At 38.6% G+C, this 21964-nt stretch overlaps 1 long non-coding RNA gene across 1 annotated transcript in view; it reads left to right on the top strand.

Annotated features, from left to right (window-relative positions):
* The window catches only part of LOC116156914 (uncharacterized), a 179847-nt gene that overhangs the window by 78762 nt on the left and 79121 nt on the right, over positions 1-21964 (top strand). Inside the window, exon 2 of the long non-coding RNA XR_004140865.2 lies at positions 10759-10819. This is a non-coding gene — a long non-coding RNA (uncharacterized LOC116156914). The remainder of the gene's footprint in view (positions 1-10758; positions 10820-21964) is intronic.

Below are 21964 nucleotides of genomic sequence, written 5' to 3'. Positions count from 1 at the left end.
CACGTGTTATTTTTATCTTTGATATTAAAAATGCCAGCTGAATGATCTTCAGATTTGCAGACCTGGGCACATTTTTAACCATGCTCAATTTTTAAAATCCTGCTCATTATTTATTATCTTGTTGCTTGTTTTGTTGAAAAGAACATTGTCAATGGATACACTCTCACACACACACTTAAAATGTTTATTTATATATGCAACATATAAATGTATATGTATATTGTACACACATAAGAATCTACATTTTTTAAAAAAATCATAGAGGCAGAGCAGAAGAGCACTAATACTTCAGCCTTGAATATACAGTAATATTCTTTCATAAAAGCAATTTGAAATATTTTCTCGTTAAAAGACTATCATATCAAGAGCCTGGCTACATCCCAGTATATATGATATACCAAGTACAGCCAACAATGTTCTAGTAATTCAAGGAAAAAGAAGCAAAGGGAACAGGCTCTGCTTTGTCACTGGAGGCACAGACAGAATTCGTAACATGTTCAATTATTGTCTTTGCATCAACTCAGCCTCAATTATATAATAACACTGACGATCCCAGCAAACAGGTGATTTCACCTGGAAATCACATTCCACGGTTCTACTGCGTAGGAGGCGCAGTGTCTGCTTATGTAGGAGGTCAAAGATGACTCTCCTATTTGCCAGTAACCCTATGCCTTCCACATTTTGAAGAGTCAGATTGGAAGTCATCGAAGGACACCCTAGGTTTTAGTTGTTATGCTAGATAGCACGTTAGGCACCATTTGATTTGGCAAAGGGATGCCACTGCCCTATACACACATCTGAATTGCAGTTAAAGAGGGTAGATGTTCAGAGTCACTATTTAATAACTTGCTCCCTAGGAAACTCTCTGAAGGTCTGTTTCTATGCCTACAATAGGGAATAATAATACCCACTCACCCACATGGCTGTTGTGAAGATGGAACGTATGTATGAGACAAATAACAGCCATTCAGTACATACTGTCTACTTTCCCATTCTCTCTCACAGGGAATTTGAGATGATCCTGACAGTTAGTCATCTCTACATGCAGCGTTGTGCCCCAAGAACCGGTCTGGTTTGGGTGGACAAACTGTATTGTATTGACTTAGTCGTCAGGATTAACCCTCTAGCCTGAACTGGTTTAACAATCCTGACTGCTGTCACCTTAGCTGATATGCGAGATCATACTAAAGTGACAATAATGGCTCCCATTTATTGATAATTATGCTCTTTGAATTATCTCTACATTTAAAAGCCTCTCTGAAAGGTGGGAATTTACTCCCCTCATTTTGCAAATGGAAAAGTTTAGGCACCAGTCGATTTGGATACATAGCCAAGGCTGTACAGCTAGCAAGTGCCAAAGCCAGGAGCTAAGCAGTTGTGCTGGCTCTCCAGCTTCTGCATTTCCACTGCCCTGTGTGTCCTCTCTTATTGTCTCCTCTGTCTACCTCACCAGTCTATAAGACGGGACCTATATTGAATTCACGTTATTATCTTTACTTTATGATACAGTCCAAGGCATAGAGTAGATCCTAAATGAATTTATGAAGGAAGAAAGACTATTCAGTCAGACTATGCATGTAATTCAGTCCAGTTCAATAAATATCTCCAAAGGTTTATACAATAGACCTGTTAAATTTTGGCTGTAGGACCTATAGACTGGGAGAAAATATTTGCAAATGATGCAAGTCACAAGGGCTTAACTTCCAGAATATACAAATAGCTCATACAACTCTATAACAAAAAAAAAATAAATAAAAAATGGACAGAAGATTTAAATAGAAATTTCTCCAATGAAGAGATACAAATGGCACATGACAAGATGCTCAATATCACTAATTATCAAAGAAATGCAAATCAAAACCACAAGGAGGTATCTCCTCACACCAATCAGAATGGCCATCTTTAAAATGTCCACAAACAATAAATGATGGAGAGGGTGTGGAGAAAAGGGAACTGTCCTAGACTTTTGGTGACAATGTGACTTGGTGCAGCCACTATGGTAAATGGTATGGTGCTTCCTTAAAAAACTAAAAATAGACTTACCATATAATCCAGCAATCCCACTCCTGGGCATATATCTGAAGAAAACTCTAATTGGAAAAGGTACACACACCTAAAGTTCATAGCAGCACTGTGTATAATAGCCAAGATATGGAAGCAACCTAAATGTCCATTTGCAGATGACTGAATAAAGAAGATGTGGTGTGTATATACATATGTGTATATATATGTATGTGTGTATGTATACACACACACACAATGAAATACTACTCAGCCATAAAAAAGAGTAAAATAATGCCATTTGCAACAACACAGATGGACCTAGAGATGATCATACTAAGTGAAGTAAGTCAGACAGACTTATCTACAAAACATAAGCAGACTCACAAACATAGAAGACAAACATATGGTTGCCAAAGGGGAAAGGAAAGGGGGAGGGATAATTTAGGACTTTGGGATTAGCAGATATAAACTACTACATATAAAATAAACAACAAGGTCCTACTGTATAGCACAGGAAACTGTATTTAATAGCTTATAATAACCTATAATGACAAAGAATATATAGATGTATAACTGAATTACTATGCTGTATACCATGAAACTAACACAACATTTTAAATCAACTATAGTTCAGTAAATAAATAAATAAATAAATTTAGATTGTAAGAGAACTAGGATCCCAAATAGGAAAGATCGTTGTGGTTGTGGATCCCTAAAATTAGTCTGGATTTTATTCCCTCAGGATCTTACATATACTAGGGGCACCCGTTCATTTAGCACTAAAGCACTGCAAGACTAGGTACAATGAGCTAAGAGTGATGCAGCATGCTTGGATGTGCACTTGGATACTGTTTCAGGTGGTCAGAAAAGTACCCATGGTGGGGTGATTATATCTGACTTGGACTTTGAAAGAGGAGCAGAATTTCAACATATGACAATAGAGCCAATGGCATTTTCAGCAGAGGAAGATGTATTAGCAAAATAGAAAGAGTAGTTTGTATGTATAAAGGCTGTACTTAAAGATAATTTAGGTTGAATCAAGGACCTTCTAAAAATCCAGTAGTGACAAGCTTGCTTCGTTTGAACTCAAAGTAGCCACAGAATAGAGCAATTATACATCATCTTCAAGAGTCAGAAACAGTAGCCAACTTTTGTCAAAAAGTTGGTCTTTATCTCTGCCTCCCAAGGCATGACAAAGATGAGTCAGCTATTGTCCTTGATTTCTAGAGAAGTGGCTGAGGGTAAATGAAATTGAATAAAAATGTTTTAAAAATTTTAAATTCTAAATAAAGCGCTTAACCAAATATAGACTCAGAGTATTTGCCAATTGTTAATTCCCTTCCCATAGCTATTCAGTAAGTCAATTAATTTTTTAAAAAAAGCAGCTCCACCTAACTGCATCCATTTTCTTTCTCTTCCTCTCTCCATAGCACTTTATATCGTCTAACACATTACACATCTATTTGTTTGCTTATTGTCTGCCTCCCTACTAGAATGCAAGCTTCATGAGGGCCAGAGCATTTTTTTCTTTCAGCATCTGCAACAATGCCTTAAACATAGGAAGTAGAATTGAGCGAGTGTTTGTTGAATGAATGAATGAATGAATGAATGAATGAAAGGATGAAACAAAATGAAACAGAAGCAGCAAAAGGTGAGCCTAAGGAGAAAGAAAGGAACAAGATCAAAGAAATCCTTTGAGTGTTAATTGCAGTCACTGAAGAAGAGATAACATGAAGCTGAAAGTAAGATGATCTATTATAAATAGAATTTGAATGCAGAATATTAGAAGATCAGCAGATGGGGCTCTAAGAGGTGAAAATTACATATAAATTCAGACTAAGAAATAAGGTTATGTGATAAATTCAGAAGAAAGATAAGTTCAGAAAAAAGTTGAGATAAGATTAATACATAACTAGGAGATAATTTTTTACTTTGTAGGTTAGACAAGTTAAGTACAAAGAGAACAGGTAAAACCAGATCTCTGCAGAAGAGAATAAAATGACTCCCAAAATAAAGCAGAGAGAAAGAGAGTTTGTGGAAATAGAATCCACAGACCAGCATGTGGTCCTAGGAAGGGAGAGCATATAAAGGAAGATGTACAAGCTCCAGCGTAAGGCATGTTGAAGTTTGCGTGCTATCTATAGCTCTTACTGATTGTGTGACCTTGGGCAAGTCACTTATCCTCGCTGACCCTCAGTTTCCACATCTGTATAATTTCTCTAATAATGTCCTCAGAGGCAGTACAGGAGTGTGGACTCCAAAATCAGCCTGCCTGGGTTCAAATCTGTATGACTTAACATCTGTGAACCGTGAGCAAGACAACGCCCTTGCCTCATTGTCTTCATCTGTAAGATGTAAATAATTATCTGTCTGTCACACAGTCATAAAAAATAATTTCCAGAGGGTGAAAGGCAAAACTATCAAGTGTTTTGAAAGTAACATCGAATAATATTATTACAACCTCAGAATTGGGAAGAATTTTTTTCAACAAGAAAAAAGAATTTTAAATTGTAAAGAGAGAGATTGATAAATTTGACTACATGAAAATTAATTGCAAAAGATACAGTCAAGAGAGTGAAAAGAAAAACCATAAACTGGGAGAACTATCAGCATCTCATCTGAAACATAAAATATTGATATTCAGGATATAGGAAAATAAAAAGCCTTACAAATCAATGAGATAAAAGACAATCCAATAAACCAAGGGAGATGAAAGGGAGTTATGAATAACACATTCAAGATACAGGTCCGCTGAGAGAATGTGGGGAAGGAGGGAGATGCATGTTCTATTTTTTCAGCTGGGTGGCGGATACTTAGGTGTTCAGTTACCAATATTCACATTTTATATACTCTTTTATAAAGAATATGTGTTTCCCAGTACATTTTAAAAAAACAGAAATTGTAATAAGAACCTACTTCATAAGATTGCTGTGAGGAGAAACAAGTTAGTAAGAACAATGTCTGGAATACATTGTTTAATGTGTTTGTTATTGTCGTTATTTTTATTACTATCACCATTATTATCTTAAAACATTAGAAGCGTTGTAGGCACTTAATATAAGGTAGCTATTATTTTGAAGCTATTGTCCCATGAAAGAATCTGCGAATGGAGACTAGACACAGAAGAAAACCATCCAAGGGAAGGTCTGAATCTCTGCTCGGCGGGATTGTCCCTACAAGCGGAGGTGGTCCAGCGCAGTATGTGGGTGTGTTCTACCAGGCTTGATGATATCCTTTGCTGTCATATCAAGTTCACATCATAACCCTACAGTTTCTCATACAGCTGTTCTCAGAGGAATAAAATGTGCAAATCAAACAGTAAAACATTCCATTCTTTGGTTAGTTTTATCACATTTTATTTATTAAGAGAGAAACATTCTATTTTATGTCTCAATTTCTTGTGAGCTCAGTTAGTGGAAGTTTTAGCTTTCTCAGTTCAGAGAGCATCAGTAAAACTGTGTTTCAAGACCAGTGAAGCAGAAGGCTGGTTCCTGGATTAGGATCCGACCTCAGTGGTAAAGCCTGGACTGAGCAGCCCAGCAGACCCCTATGGATCAGTCCTTGGCAACAAAAGATTAAAGAAGAAAGATAAAAATGTTTTGATAAGAAACTGTGTTAAGGGTTCTTGACAATGATACTGAATAGCAAATGGATATTATCTCTTGAGATCATTTAAATATACTGGAATGGCCCCCCAGAATTCTATTCTGAATTCTGAAGCAATGTTCAGAGAGTGTGAGAGAGGTTAGCCATGGAGGAAGGAAAGGCGTGTGCTAGTAAGAGTGTGGTGACTGATGGGCAAGTGCTGATCGCCAAACCAAGAGGGGAGTGGTATTTTATGTGGTTGTTGTAGAAAGACATAAAATGTCAAGACAAAAACTACAGCTGTTACTAAGGCGCGATGAGGATGAGTCTTGGGAATATATGTGCTCCCTATACATGCTGAAGAGAGACGTTCCCCAGGGAGCAGAGCACTCATTCTGTGCACAACTTAAAGCATGAAATGTGGAGTAAATTCATCTATTTCTGGTATCTGATTTAGAAATAAACAGAAGTGATCAGGAAAACCAGACATTTAAGTATTATTTGTGTATAAATTTGATTAGAGACTCTGGATTTGAATATCTGTGGTCATAGGTTGTCAGTGTTGCCAAAAGTGTGAAATGATCACCAAGAAAATTGATAGAATTTGTATAAATAGAGATTGTAATAAAGTGAAAGACATTGTGTTTTCTGACCATAATATGACAGTAGTTAAAATTAATTTCTCAAAAGCTAGAAAATTTGACAGAGATAAATAGAAGAAGGTCAAATTCCCATTAGAGTAGATGAATTGTTCCTAATGGTAAGCAGGTTGATAAATAGGGGGGAAGGCTCTCTCTCTTCTCAAAATATCCAAGAGCAGTGTTACAGAAGAAATTATTCTGACACTTGTTAAAATGGAAAAGCAGTTTTATTCAGGACAGTCGATGAGGATAGGGGTGCCTGTAGTGGAGCTTTGCATTATGGGGGGATTGGGCTCGAGTCCCGTACAGCAAGGAAAAGGGGGCATTTAGAGCCAAGGAGCAGGGAAGGAGTCTGGGATGGAAAATTACTAAGTGGAAACCACAGGGGTGAGGGGGGATTCTGGCTAAACTGACCAGACAGGATTCTTACTAAACCTGGGTCTTGAAGACAAGAATGGAGCTGAGTCAGGCTCAGAGGAGCCCATCTTGACGTTGGTCAAGGAGAGCATCTTTGTCAGTGATAACAGTTGGTAATACATGATATAAAGCAAACTTCTGGAAGAAGGAATAAAGGCCCAAACTTTAAGCCTATGTGTAGAAATTATGGGGGCCCTTGCATTGGATTTTTAAACGTGAAGAAATTGGAGCAAAAGGTACACATACCACCAAGAGTAAATGAGGCAAGTATGAAAACTCCAACTTAAAGAGGAAAGAGAGAAGACAGACAGATGATTGTTAAATAATAACACAGCCTTAGGGCATTAGAGAGAGCAAACACACAGAGAACATGTTAAAAGAGAAATGATGACAAGAGAATAGTGCATTTTGGAATTGTTTTAGAAGCAAGATAAACACATAGAAGGAGTTATTCACTCATTAATTCTTATAGTCATTCCCATTCAAAAATGTTTCGGATGTTAAGACCAATATCCTTTCACACACACACATCACACACCTGAGGGGGTATGAAGAGGTTTATTCCTTCTATAATAAGGCTTTTTGGAAGAACAGGGCGGGCCTCCTGAGCTGGTTCAAAAATGATTTGATGGAGCAAGAAAGGATATTGGCTTAGTGGTTTTCACTGTGGTCAGGGGTGGGGCTGGGGCCAGAGTTCCCGTGTTGCCAGGATATCGTGTGGTTTGACTCTTCCACCTGCACCAAAGGAGGGTGCAGCTAGGCCTTCTAGTCAATTTGCCCAGATGTTGGGTAAAGGAGGATGGACTCGATGTGGGCCATGGAAGGGAGGTGAGATATTCTTGTTAGGGAAGAATGAGAGGATTTTGTGCAAAGGAGTTACACAATCTGCTATACTGAGAATGGGAGGCAGGGAACGAGGGCAAAAGCAGGGACATTAGTTGAAAGGATTATGCAGCAATCAGACCATTTTTACTTGGCAAGTAGCAGTGAAGCTGGTAGGAAGAGTTTAGATTTGGGATATGTTTTGAAAGTACAATTAACAGGACTTGATGACAAGTTGCATTTTAAAGATGGAGAAAAAGAAAGGTGTATAGGACATTTCCTAAGTGTAAAGCCTGATCATCTGGGTGAATACTGGTTCCATTAAATGAAATGGGGAAGACTGCTGTGGGAGACAGCCTGCAGAGTTGGGATTGGACATACCAGATTTCAGACACCAGCAGTACAGCTAAGTGAAGATGTCAACTAGGCACGTGGTTGTAGTAGAGACAGTACACTAAGAAGCGGTCCACACATTTTAAAGTTATCATTGAGCAAAGACCAATCAAAACCTAGGAAAGATTTGGCAACACATGTAAAAAGCCTCATACTTCAGTATAATTTATTTCAGCAACTTTAATCAACAGACATCATGCATTTGTTCAAAAGGAAACAACCCTTAGGATAAAGCTGAAACCTCTGCTCAGGCCCAATAGCCAAGAAATGGGGGGAACCCTTTGTGATGCTGCCCAGCCTGACTGAGATCACTGTTGAGATCTCTAAAATGTCTGAGAATGGCTTGCAGCCAAACTTTGGCTGCACTTTTAATGGCATATGAGCTGAGGATATAATGAGCGGCACCATTAAGAGGTGTTAATAACAACAGAGATAAGAGAGAGAGTTTGTAAAGTGGAGACAACAAGCCATACTTATTGTCAATTCCATGATTTTTGAGTAGGATCTTATTCACAGTCTGGGGAAAAAAAATGGGAAGATATAGCTAAACAGAGAGCCATAAAGTTAAGGTAAAAACATGGAAAGTGTTCAATAAAGGAGTGGTCTGGGAAGAGTTTAGATTTTCTGCTGATTAGACAAACTAGAGTTTATCTCTTTATGACTACATTACGCTCTTCAAGGGGAGACAGACAAGGTGAGAACATTATATTAAAGTGACCACAACTTCAAAGCTCTTGCGTATTTACAGGAATAAATTAACTGGAGAAAGGACATCGTGTTCAGATTGCCCTGGAAAACCCGGCCAGCAAACTCTCATAGGAAAAGTTGTCCCCTGCTTGCTTTCCTGTGTACCTAATACCCTCACATGCTTCCAGAACTGTCTTCCAGGAGAGTGAATCATATTTTATTTCTCCCATTTCTCAAAAATTTAGTCAAGGTTCTCCATTATCTGATATCAAACTGTTTTTCCACACTAAGCATTCACTCACTATGTCTCATGTGTATTTTTTTCTGTTGCCCTCTTATGTTCTACCTTAACCTTTGGAAAACATTGTCCTACAAAATGCTTCTCATCCTTCAAGATCCAGGTTACATGTCTTCTCCTCTGAGATGCTTCCCTTGATCATCTAAATATAATTAGTCTTTGCTTCCTGTGTTTTCCCTCATTAACTAGTCTAGACCTCGTGATCCAGTGCTACAGCTGTTAGACATATTACTGTATTTAACATATAGTTTCAGGGCACAGTTGTTGATAGCGATTTTCCCAGTTAGACTGTGAGCATCCTGGGGCCAGACAGCATGTTTCATTCCCTGTGTTGGTATTTCCACAGCCCTTAGCAGAGGGCCAGGGTCGTTGTACTCAAGAGAGGCTTGAACTCATGAACTTTAACATGTTTTATGCTTGGTGTATTAATCTTAACTTTTGGTATCAATATTAGCAACTTAAATACAATTAAAACCATAGAGGGTTGAACTTTTTTTCCCTTGATTTCATTTTCTTCTGTTATCTACCTATGGATTAAAGTGAAATCCAGAAGTTTGGGGTGAGGGCTGGTCCTCATTCTTTCCCACGGATGTAGCATACTCCAAGGATGAGCAGAACATAGGCACCTAGGCGTGGATCTGGGAATTTTTGAAAAAGCTTCCATTTCTTTCTCTTTGTTCCACAGTCATGTTGCAAGATCTGAAAATTTTAGATTTGAATACAGAGGTGATTTCCAAGTTGCAGCGCACCAGATAACCTAACTAATGAGCATTTGTAAAGTTCCCGATGCCTTTGTGAATGATGTTGTGAAAGAACAGATGATTTTTCTTTATGGCTTCACTTAATTTCATTTCATTTATAGTTATTCCTTCCAAAGCTAATAGGCTTTATCATTATTCTCTGTGTTTAGCCTTAGTAAAACAAACTGTTCTCCAGAAGGAAATTGTTTTAATGCGCTTTTAGAACCCCATGTCACATAGAAATATAACAAAATCACTCTGGCAAAATATAACCCTTCATTTTTCAAAAAAATAAATTATCTCTCCTTTCCTTTTTATTGGCATTTCTGGAATGATTAGCCACTTCGGAACATTTTGAACTTGCTAGAGTTTAATGTGTCCATCAAGAAACTAGACGGTAAATGGTCTTCTTAAGATAGACTTGGCAATTCCTCATTTTGTTTCTGTACATCATTGACACAATAAGCTGTTGGCTGCAGGTTTGCCCCTCATTGTGCCTCATTGTGAAGGCAGCTTAGCTCCTGGAAAAGCTGTCTAAGAAGAAAAGGATACAGGGAGTTACAGAACTGTTCATTGTAATGCAGAATCTCTAGTTATTACTACACTATTATGGGGCACACTTATTGTTATAGACTGAACTGTGTTCTCTCCAAATCATTCATGTTGTTGTCCTGACCCCCAGGATCTCAGCATGTGACTGTATTTGGAGATGGGTCCTTTAAAGAGGTGATGAATTAAAATCAGACCATTAGAGTGAGTCCTAATCCAATCTGACATCCTTATGAGAAGAAGGAATTTGGACACACGTGGAGACATCAGTGATGCAGGCATACAGAGCCAAGTCCATATGAAGACTCAGCGAGAAGGCAGCCATCTGTGAGCCAGAGAGAGAGAGGCCTCAAAAGAAATCAGACCTGCCTGCACTTTGATCTCAGACCTCCAGCTCCAGAACTATGAGAAAATAAATGTCCGTTGCTTAAGCCACCCAGAGTGTGGCATTTTGTTACAGTAGCCCTCACAAATGAATATCTTTATTCTCCACTGAGGTGGGGACCATCGATGGGAGCAACATACGACCTCAGTTACTCCTCTTTTTCTGATTGGTGATTCGGCGGAGAGGAAACCGGGAATGCTTGGCCTGACTCTAATCCCCCACCTTCTTTCTTTTCAGATCTGCCTGCCTCTGCAGAGCCCGTGCTCCTGTCTGATGTTGGCCAGAGCAGCTACTGGACGTAAGCATCTCAATTGTCCTCTTCTTTCTTTGTCTTTAGAAGCTGCCTGATGCATGCATTCTATTCCCACTTATGCTCCAAATTTCATAGTGGTAATCTCTGCTGCTGACGCTCTTTTGCAGTTTCCAGTGCCTGGTGTTCCCATTTGTCCACTTTAAAATGTCCACTGTTAACCCAAACCTAACCCAAGTTTTTAAGAGCTAATTATTTAAGTCATTAATTAAGCTCACTTTTTGTGTCCACCTGATACCACTTTGTCTATTCATTTTGCTTCCATTTTGGGTTGATTAGAAAGGAAAATAATCCATTTACATGTTTAAAACTCAACAGGTAAGAAATTAAACATCAAGTTAAAGTACTTACAGAGTGTTCATCTTTTCAGGATAAATAATTTATTATAGATTAATTGATTATGGTCTAAAAGCTAGGCAGGCCAGCAACTAGACTGCAGATAGCCACATTTTGACGCGTCTCAACTACAGATGGCTGGTTGGCTGGTTTTATTTAACTTGCCTCCTACATATCAAATTTCCAGTTTGTGCATTGTCTTCTTATTTTCGTTTCTTACCTATCCTCTGGTTTGGGGGCATTTTATTAATTATAATCCACTTTTCAAGAAGATGAGCAGCAAGCTCAGGGAAAATAAGGAGAGCTCATTTCTGCTAGGATGTTTGATTTTAATAAAAAGAGAAATATTGGCTTAGCAGTGTTGTGAGATTATCCAAGCTGTAAATTAATATAATAATGATACTTATAATTAAAATTCACAGAATGTACATTACATGCTAGTGTGTATACATTCAGCAGAAATCTGCTAAGTACTGCACATGCTTTATCTCACTTAATCCTTATAACGGCTCCAGGAAAGGGAGGCACTGTGTGGTTAAATACTTTGCCCAATGTCATCCAGCCAGCAAACACTGGAGCTGAGAATTGAACTTGGGCTTTCTGATCCCAAAGCTGACGTGTTCACCACAAGAACTTGCTGCTTGCCCTATGCTGGGAATAGGTATTAAAAGCCACTCAGAACCTTTCAATAATGGAAAGACACAGAACCAATCTGGGAGGTCAGTTCAACTGGAGAAGGAGATTAACTTCTGAACCGGTGACTTACTTCAATTCACATAAAAAAGTAATTGGAAGAGTTTGAAACATAATTCAAAAACATGTTCTCTCATTTTTTTCCCCAAGTCCACCAAAATTTCCTTCTTTTGTGAAATAAAAGAAAATGGTAATTTAGTCATTGCTATAATTGCTTTAAACAAATTAGTGGCTTTTAAATCACATTCTTATAGCTCATGGGAGAAAAACAAACAAAAAAATGTCCAACTAATTTTGCCAGCAACATAATCTTTTAGTGTTTTAGTGTCCTAAGCAAACTGTCCTCAAAAACACTAAAAATACACTGTTTAGCAAAACTAAACTCCCACATGAGAGCTCACCTAAAAGTTACTTAGCACACGTAAGTGATCAAAGGGCCTATTTCTATTAAATTTTGTTTGTAGAAAATTCCCATTTGGTTTTTCTTTATTATAAATAAACTTCCTAAATATTAGCAGATTTCCTTAATTGCCATTGCAATCATGTTCTTTTCTACTAAAATCTAAATCTAGATCATGTGAAAACAGCAGCGTTAAGTAGAGTGACTTTATTTCAAGTGTTAGATGAGCTAAGTATAGTTCTACAAAATGCATATTCTCTGATGAGTTGGTCACTCACAAAAATGACCTCATGCAGTATGAAGATCCCCCAAACCACATGCAGAGAAATTTAATGAGTATTAATGATATTCTAAAAGAGAGGCTAGACTTGTTAGTGGTGAACAAGGATGCTTAGATCATGCTAATGTTAAGGCCTAACAGATTCCCTAAATGCCTTTCATGTTGATGCGAAATTCCTGTTTCCATGGCAACCTGCAGTGAGTTAAGAAGAGTACTGTTAAACTGTACTGCAATTTTGCTTAGTCTCTATGAAAGAAAAATGTCAGAAGAAACCATTTCTCTATCCATGATTGTAATCAGAGATTCTCCTCCTCCACCCACAAGCTTCTGTTGTTGCTCCTGAAGAAGAAATTAAAGGCAGTAAATCAGAAATCTTTTTACTGATCTACTGTGTCCGACATGAGCATGAGCTGCAGACCCTTTACTGGATCCAAACATCACATTTGCAGCACATTAATTTTGGAAAATCTGTAGAAAGGGATCAAAACAGATAATGGTGCCAAATAATGAGCAGGAGAAATAATGAGGAAAGCATCGATGCCCTGATTCCTAGAGACCGCTTTTAAATTTGTTAAAACAACTTCCTCTTGGGTAGTGCGTTCCTGTCCTGCTTTTGAAGCTCTGCTATTCTTTGCATTTTGAAAGGAATGAAAGTATAATGAATATTTCTGTTGTTCTGCAAGGAATCTAAATCAAAGCTCTGACAAGGGATATCCACCCACATGTTTGCTTCAGCTTTCCTAATTCATTCATTATCCTGCTCAAAGCTCAAGACCAAAAGATTCACCCAAAATGACAGAGGCAGCATGTCCACTGGCAATTATCCCAGACCATTCAAGGGGGGAATTGCAACTGAAAATCAAAGATCCTGATACAGGGCATCTCTTATATGAAAGGAGAGATAGGAACATGGAGTCCATTTTTAAAACCACATTTATTTTGTTGTATCGTGGAACGCTGTAGATAACATTCATTGTACACCTACTGTGCTTTAGGCATTATGCTTTTAATACATCATCTTATTGATTGTCATAAAACTAAAAAAGATAGGGATTATTAATATTATCTCCAGTTTTACAAATGAGAAAATTACCTACATGAAATGCCCAAGGTCACACTTATCCTAGAAAAAAGTTTATAGTAATCAGGGATAGACTTTGAGACTGCTTACCTGTCCTTTAGACATTCTTTTGCTATTAAAAAATAGTAATGCTAATAAAATAATAATAATATCTATTGATCTAAATCTAGATTGATAGATCAATAGATATATAAATGCAAATATCTTCAGGAGTCACGCCACCAGCAATTCAACCAAGTAAAGCAGGCTGGTTGAGTAGAGAGACAATAGAGGCCAGTGAGGACTGTGGCCAGCTGGGTTCATGGGTCCCCTCTAAAGGAGGTAGCTGCTGCTCAGCTCCCACTTATGCCTGTCATGTGGAGATACAGGCTTAGTGTGGCCAGATTTTCTTGCTTTTCAAGACAACCCACTAATCCCAGTTTTCATGTGAAATCTTTGCATCTTTAAATATGAGTACAAAAAGAAGTGTGAGACCCAAGGAAAAGATCTGCCCCAGACTTCCTTGTTGTTTTCTCCTTGTTAAGAGTTAATTAATCATCCTCTCCAATTAACATAATATCAAAATAAAACTCCCCCTTCCAAAAAAAATTTAAAAGAACAAAATTTAACAAGGAAGTAGGGATGGTAAAATTTTAGGTATTGTTGAGCCTTTCTGATAAATAAAGCGGAAAGAACAGTTGCATAAAAGTATCTAAAGGTAATGCCAAGTTATGATTTTGATTTCACTTACTGAAGTTCTCATAGAAATTTAATGCTTTCCCTTTTCTTCAGTGTTGTATATCTTTATACCACACAACTGAGGTAGAACAGAATTCTCTTTGTTCCTTAATTAAATGAAATAACATTTAAAAAAATTTTGTTCTATAATTTTCTTCTGTGTGGTGGTGCAAGTGGCAAGTTCAATTTCATTCAACTGAGTGACAGCAACAAACACACAGCAGAGATGAGTCACTTAGATTCTCAAAGGTCCTGCTGTTGAAGTTACCCGAGGTGTCAGGGGTAGGGAAGTCTTCAAGACTCCCACAGCAGCAGCTCCTTTCAGACAGCAAGCAAGAATAAAGCTGAAGATTACACTGGAAAACGTTTTCTATTGATTTTCTTAATACATTTACTTTTGATGACAGAAGGTCAAATTCCATGACTATTTCTATATACAGGAAAAAGAACCTAGTCCCTTGTTTCAGCTTAACTGACTCATTAAATGAACAATAAAATTCTATCTCAGGAGGAAAATATAGATATATACGTTCAAAACATGTCTTAGAGAGTTTCTAAGGCAATGGTAATGTTATGTTAAATATCAATAAATCAATTTGTTGGAATAGTGATGTTAGACCATTTCCTCATAATTTTACTACAGTCATTACCTGACCAAATAAATGACCTTAAGTTACACGAGAGTGAGAATATCATAAAAATGCATTTGGGTGCTCACAGTGGTCAAGCAACACATGTAATAATTCATAAATATGGCCCCTGCAATGATAGGTCAGGGATTTTTTTCCCCTAACTTTACAAAGCTGTGAGAAACTGCAAAGCAACGAAGCTTAACCAGCATTCTGGCATTAACAGCAGCCAGTCAGATCTAACTGAAATTGTGAAATGCAAGCACATATGGATGGAAGTAAAAATTTTTTCCCCTGGGAATCTGAATTTGAGGAATGGCAGGGAATCAGAACAAATACCTGCATCTACATTGCCCTTCATTCGCACAGTGTATTCCCCATTACCCACTGTTACTTCATAACAATGCTGATAGTGATATTAGGCAGTGATATGTAAGCACCAGGCAGGGTGCTGCTTTTATGTGTTTCTCTGAGAGAGCGATTATTGTCTTTATGTCACAGCGTAGGAGACACGTGCCAAGGAGGTTAAGTAACTCACTGAATGGCACAGCTAGTAAGGACCAGGACAAAGGTATGAAGCCACCCCTTTTCATGCTGATGCCCTCACCACTCCAATGTCATAATCCTACCGTTACACTATTATGGTGGGATTGGGAATCCAGGACACAAATTAATTTCTCTGATTGACACAACGTGGGTTTCCAGAGAGCTGAACAGACTAAGCAAGCCGTTTCATCCTTTAGGGTACAGTCTCGTCATCTGTAAAATGGGAATAATGCCTTTGCATTGCCATGGGCTTACCATGAAGATCAAAGGAGAAATTTTACGTGAGAGCAATTTGAGCGGTAGAGACTGCTATCGCATATAAAGTGTTGTTAATGACAGCACTGGTTCATCCAGGAGATTAAGTATAGGCATATTTCCTTTGAGGAAGCACTAAATAAGATTCCTTTTGTCTTACTTATGATTTTATTTACCAGAGACAGATAAAAGAGCTAGGTAAATAGAAATCAAATCATGAGCATGTGAAGATGATGGCATGGAGAACGTGACTTATACGTGTGTAACAGTGGAATTCCTAATCTTCCCCTCACCCAAGTCTAGACCTTTGAATAGACAAACAGGGAAACTTGAATTTTCTGGGAGTTTCCTTAATCTTCATCGGCAATAACCTATGAAGAACAGGGTAGAAAGACAGGAAGTCTCCCATGTTTAGGATGTTTAGTTAGGTGAGCTCCACCAGGCATAAAATCATAGACAGAGGCTCATCCGTACCAACTCTTGGGAATGGTAAGAAATGAGCTAATGGCAGACAGTGAGTGGGAGCTGGGTTGGGGAGGGGGTTAGGGTAAGCTTGCCTAATGCAAATCAGGTGGGAGAGTGAGGACCACCTTCAAATAGTAACATAAACGTTAATTACTAAAGACCATAGTGGAATCATAGGCCACTATTTCATACTAAATAAATATAAGTAATAAACATTAAAATCTGTCTGAAGCAAATTATGAGATCATTATGTTTAGAACTGTAAAAAAGATTCTGCTTAATATAAAACTTCCCAGGCTGTATTGTGTTGTTCAGTTTGCCCCTGAGGTCTTTATCAATTAGATATGTTGGTATTTATTGTGCGTCTTCAGCACACATTTCTTTTCATTTTTTTCTCTTCCCTGGACAGAGTTAAAGAGTATGTTACAAATAAGAATGAATGGAACCTAGCTTTACTGATGAAGAATAGCAGAATATGCCACCCCCAAATATGCCACTTTGGCATAAGGGTTATTTTGAGCTAAAGTCTGTTGAGAAGAAGCAGATGAGAAACACTCTCTCTCTCCTCTTTGTATAAGGAAAGACAAAAGATAATCACTGGAGACAAGTCTAAACCCTTATCAGCCCAGAGAAGTCACCAAAGGAGCCAACAAAACAAACTTTGCTCAAATTAGCTCTTATCTACCATTTGTTTTTCCATATATTTGCCTTTCCACAATTTGCTGCCCCGAGAAGCTACAAATCATTTTCCTTTGTCTTGTTACTTCTCTGAAATTTATTATTATTATTTTCTTAAGATGCTATATAAACTCAGGTTCTCCCCATCCCTGTGAGTGACTCATCCCTGAGTGCTGCCGTGTGTACACCTGTGACGCATGTGCTAATACACTTCTATTTGTTTTTCTCCTTGTCGTCTGTCTTTTGTTAGCCTAGTTTACGGGACCCCAGTCAAGGAACTCAAGATGGGCAGAGGGAAAAGGGGAGTTTTTCTCCCCCTTAATTGAGCTATACTTAGAAAATTTTTGACTGAAAATATTCCAGTATAGTGGTCGCTCTGAATTTGATTGCATCCTTTCTTTCTAGCCTCACTTCCCCAAACTGCATCCCCACAGGGACACCCTACTGCACAACTTATGCCCCAAGCACATTATACTTCCCACTCACCCCAGGACTCCTAGCTCTTCTGTACCTCCAGACCTTTGTGTTTCCAATTTCCTCTGCCCAATAGTCCATCAGATCTCTTCAATGAACAACAAACTGCCCATTTTTCAACATTGAGCCTAAGGGTCATTGCTTTGACAGAGAGTTTCAGAACGCCCAGATGGAGTGGCTCTCTGTGCCCCTCAGACTCTTAGTGCGTGTCTCCTATCACTACCATGTCCTGTGTGAAGCAGGGTGTTCGATTTGAGTCCAAACTAAATCAGGCTGTGCACACCACTAGTGGGCTGGTGGCCACAACTGCATGAATATTTTGCATGAGACTTTCTATGTTTTTGGCTAAAGGACAAGGGAAAGGTTTGTTTTGTTTGTGTTTTATCTGTTTGTTTCAAACTCTTAAAAGCCAAACAAAAATGGAAGACAGTGAAGCATATGTTTCTGCCTAATCCTTTGGCTACGTTGTTGGCTTTTTTAGGAGAAAGGAGAGTCACGGGATGGATACTGTTTTTCTGAAAGTCTCTGAGACCTTGAGTACCACTGGGCTATGCTGCAGAATACCCTACTAACTAAACCCTGTTAGTAACTCAGAATCAGAGCAAGGGCAATTCCCCCACCCACTGTGGTACAAGGGAGAGGAGTGGCTTAGGGCCACCATCAACAGTGGCCCCAGGGAGGTTCCCATTAGCAGTTTAATGAGACCAAGCTGATGTTCCTTCTCTCCTCTTGTGACTCCCAATCAGTGTGTCTACCATAACGTTCCTGTAGCTAATGCATCAGCTCATGTACCAAAAGAAGCATCCATTGGGTATTTCTAGAAATCTTAAGTGGGTATTTTGCAAGAGGTGGGAAGATCCCAAGTGAGCAGCTTGGGAAAAGAACAATGTTGGGAGTCTCTGAGACAGTGAATTATAGAGCATGTTGTCTACAGCATTGAAGGCTTAGCCTACAAGTGGAAAGCTTTAACCACTAATGCGATTATCATTTTAATTGTTTCTTTGCTTCCCTATACATTCCTATAGGTGGTGCAATTTTCTTGGTCAGGATCAATGTCTTGAAAACCAGATTTAGTGTGCCTCACCCAGTAGGTACTCCATGCATGATTTTTGAATAAGAATGAATGGATATAGATTAATTCGAAGCACAGAACTGATTGTAGCAAGTATTGTTCACAACCACACATACTTTTTTTAGATTTCATAAATCCTTGTAAAGTGACTTAGAATCATGGAACAACAAAGGGAAGTTGAGAAAACTGTAGACTTGAACTTTCTACCAAGGCAAAGCAATGCAGGCGAATCTTGATCCATTTTTGTAGGCCATGGAAGTGCTCCCCACTACTGAAAATGCTCCTTCCCCAGAGTAAGAGTAGTTCAGTGGTTAAAAGTACAGCTTTAGAGGCAAGTTGCCTGGATTATATCTTTGATCTGTCACTCTTGAGCTGTGCAGTCTTGGCTAATAACTTGTGTTCTCTGTGTTTCAATTCTCTTGACTTATATAATGGTAAAAATAATAAAACCTACCTTGTAAGATTGTAGTAAAAATTAGTTATGATTAAAGGGTTGATGACAGTTCCTTTACATAGCAGGAATTCATCCAGTGTTAGCCAGAGTTGGTATTTATTTGCTGAAGTCTATTTCACTTAGTATGGTCTTGGCTTGCCTGAAAAGCTAAGAATTCCAGCCACTTACTCTGGCTTGGGTTTCCTATATGTCCATGTCACTTTTGTAATGTCGGCACCAGGACTGGATGGACTTACTGAACATCAGCAATAGCATGTGTGGCATTATTTTGGTAGGGAGGTGTTTCAGAATACCTGCCATGTGTTGCAGCCACATTCCTGGCCTTGTGGAAAAAAAAAAAAAATGTCAGTGTTTCTCAAACTTTCTTTGGCCTTTTCTTTTCTCTTCCATTTTAACACTGCTCCTACAGCTTATGGTTATTGACTTCCTGTGGAGAGACTGGCTTCCCGGTGATGCATGTACTCACCCAGCTGCAAGCCCACAAATTGACCGATCGGTGGGTGAGAACAACGCTCTCCAGCCTGACCATTACTCTGCTCCAGAGAATTGCAATTAGAACTCTAACAACCGCCGTTGTGAGAGAACTCCCAGGGGAAAGGTTACAAAGTAAGGGCAGAGGTATTTAGGAAACACAGGAAGTCATAATTAAAATTGAGGATTTGTGTTTAGAAAATGCATATTAAGTCAGCAGAACTGTTTCTGCCCCCTGGCGTTGTGCCCGTTTCTCCTGCAGGTAGCGCAGGATGCCACTGTTCTTCAGATGGGTCATGCTTTGGTAATCATAGTATCAGTCCATTTAAAACACCTTCCAGTAAATCAGACTGAGGTGGCCATGAACTCGGCGGAAGCCACTGCATTCTGAAAAAGTCAGGCACAATAAACACAGGCTTTGTAGAAGATTAGGGAGGTGCAGAATCGATTTCATTGGCGGCAAATGAGGGTGCCCAGTTTCACAAGTGAAATTGCTGTGTTCGTCGATCACTTTTGTGTACTGCTTTTTCTCTGCAGAGCGTGAATGCTACGAGGTAGAATCCAAATTCCATTTTTGTTAAAGCCAGCCTTGTTTGCCGTATTACTGAGACTTTAATTTCTCTTTATCAGGCTGTATTTACAATATTATCAAGAGTCACAGGATGTAACAGGCTCTCATTATTGCTGGTTTTATGGTAAGGCCATGTTGGAAGGGGCCCTAAAAAAACTTGAGAACATTTGGAAAGAGATGTTTGCCTTTAGCTGCATGACTAGTTTTCTTTCTCTCTGATTTCTGATCATATCACTTCAGTGTTTTCTAGATTTCCATGGTTTGCCATTTCCCTAAGGATAGAGTTGCGAGTTAAAATAGAGGACCCTAAGTTAACTTTGAATTTCAGATAAACAATGAATACTTTTTTAGTGTAAGTATACCCCATATACTGCAAATGTTGCATGGGACATACTTGTACTAAAAATTTGGGGGTTTCCTTGGTCTGAAATTCAAATTAAACTGCGAGTCTTATGTTTTTATTTACTTAATCTAGCAAACCTACCTGAGGACAAAAGTTTCAACTCTGTAGCCAAGCTTTACACAGTGTTTGTTCTGCATACACATCCGGTCACTTTCTACTTGTATTTTGCTCTGATCGTATTGGACTTATTTCAGTTTGTTAACTGTATTATTTTCTCTCTCACTGCAATGCCTTTGCATATTCCCTTTAGTGTAGAAAATCTCTGCTCTGCCACCAGCCACCATCACTCTTTTTTTTTTTTGCAGCCCAACAACTTATATTTGTTCACATTTTTGAAAAGTTCACTAAGAAGCCAATATTGTACAGTCTTGTCCTTGTTAGGGTTTCAGTGGAGGCAAAAAATAAAAACTCTGCCTCAATCTCTTGAGTTAGGAGCCAACTGAGAAATAAGATGTAGACAACAAACAATGAGAAAGCAAAATTGACAAGAATATGATTATAAATTTGCAGCCAAATGGGCTTCTCCAACTCTCCCTGAATTGGACCTAATCTCCCAGCTGCAGGCATTGTGAAGAACAGGCCGGAGTGTTGTTCCCAAAGGAGGGACATACAGAAGGACCGAGTTGACTCTCTTCTCTCAAACTGATGAGTTGGCCAGATCACTCTTGGGGCTGGAGAGAAGCTGAGAGCCTTCCTTCTGAAACTTTCTTTCCCAGGAAGTTGAGTAGAAAGTCACTCCTCTCTCCATTCTCCTCCACTTTGAAAAATTAGAAATATGGAATAAGTATCTGTTTCCAATGTCCCCAGCTTTTTATTTCTTTAACTCACTAAGTTTATTCGTTAAGTCTATGGTCAGCGATTGGTGTGGCTGGTAAAAGTCGGAGGAGATTAGGATGGCAATGCTGTTACCTCCCTGAGGCCACCTCATCATACCATCCACTCATCCTTCAAAGTCCTGCCAGGCAAGTGGCAGACAGGTTAGCTTTTGCCTCCAAAAGGCTCTGAAATGGGCCGGAATGGAACTAATTTCTGAATCCTAGGTAGAAAGTCCTTTATTTAGTTGTCCATCCTGATTTACAGCTAGACATGTTCTCTAAAAACAATCCTAATGAAGTCTCAAATTTGCATAAAAAAACTCCTATTATGAAGAACATGACTGCAAAAGTAGGTCCAAAGATTATACCCCTTTTTCTTTGTAAGTTAAGACCAAATAGAGTGCAAAATTCTTTAATTACAATCACTAGTTTATTGTTCTGCTTAATCTGACCCAGAGAGGTCCCCAATCCAATGGGTGGGTAGAGTTGGGATTGAGTAGACAGCTTCTACTAAAAAGCGTCGTTTCTAAGGCATGCTCAATGTGAAATTAATCCAACCTAAAACCTCTTATGTGTCATATTTTTCTAATATTTGAATACAAAAAAAATCACAACATCAATCACACCCTACAAAATTAAAAAATTCAAGTCAGTCTTTAGCCTCTACAGAAATATTGTTCCTAGAACCCCATACTCTGTGCAATCCAGACCCATGATGTTGTTGCCAGAAGTGAGAGCAGAAACTTAGTAGCTGAGGAAAACAGGAGAGATACAGGGAAATTTTGGTTTTAGA

This window comes from Camelus dromedarius, chromosome 14 (assembly GCF_036321535.1).
Source record: "Camelus dromedarius isolate mCamDro1 chromosome 14, mCamDro1.pat, whole genome shotgun sequence".
NCBI classification, from domain to species: Eukaryota; Metazoa; Chordata; class Mammalia; order Artiodactyla; family Camelidae; genus Camelus; species Camelus dromedarius.
The sequence above is the reverse complement of the archived record's forward strand: the minus strand, read 5'-3'. Positions and strand labels throughout refer to the sequence as shown.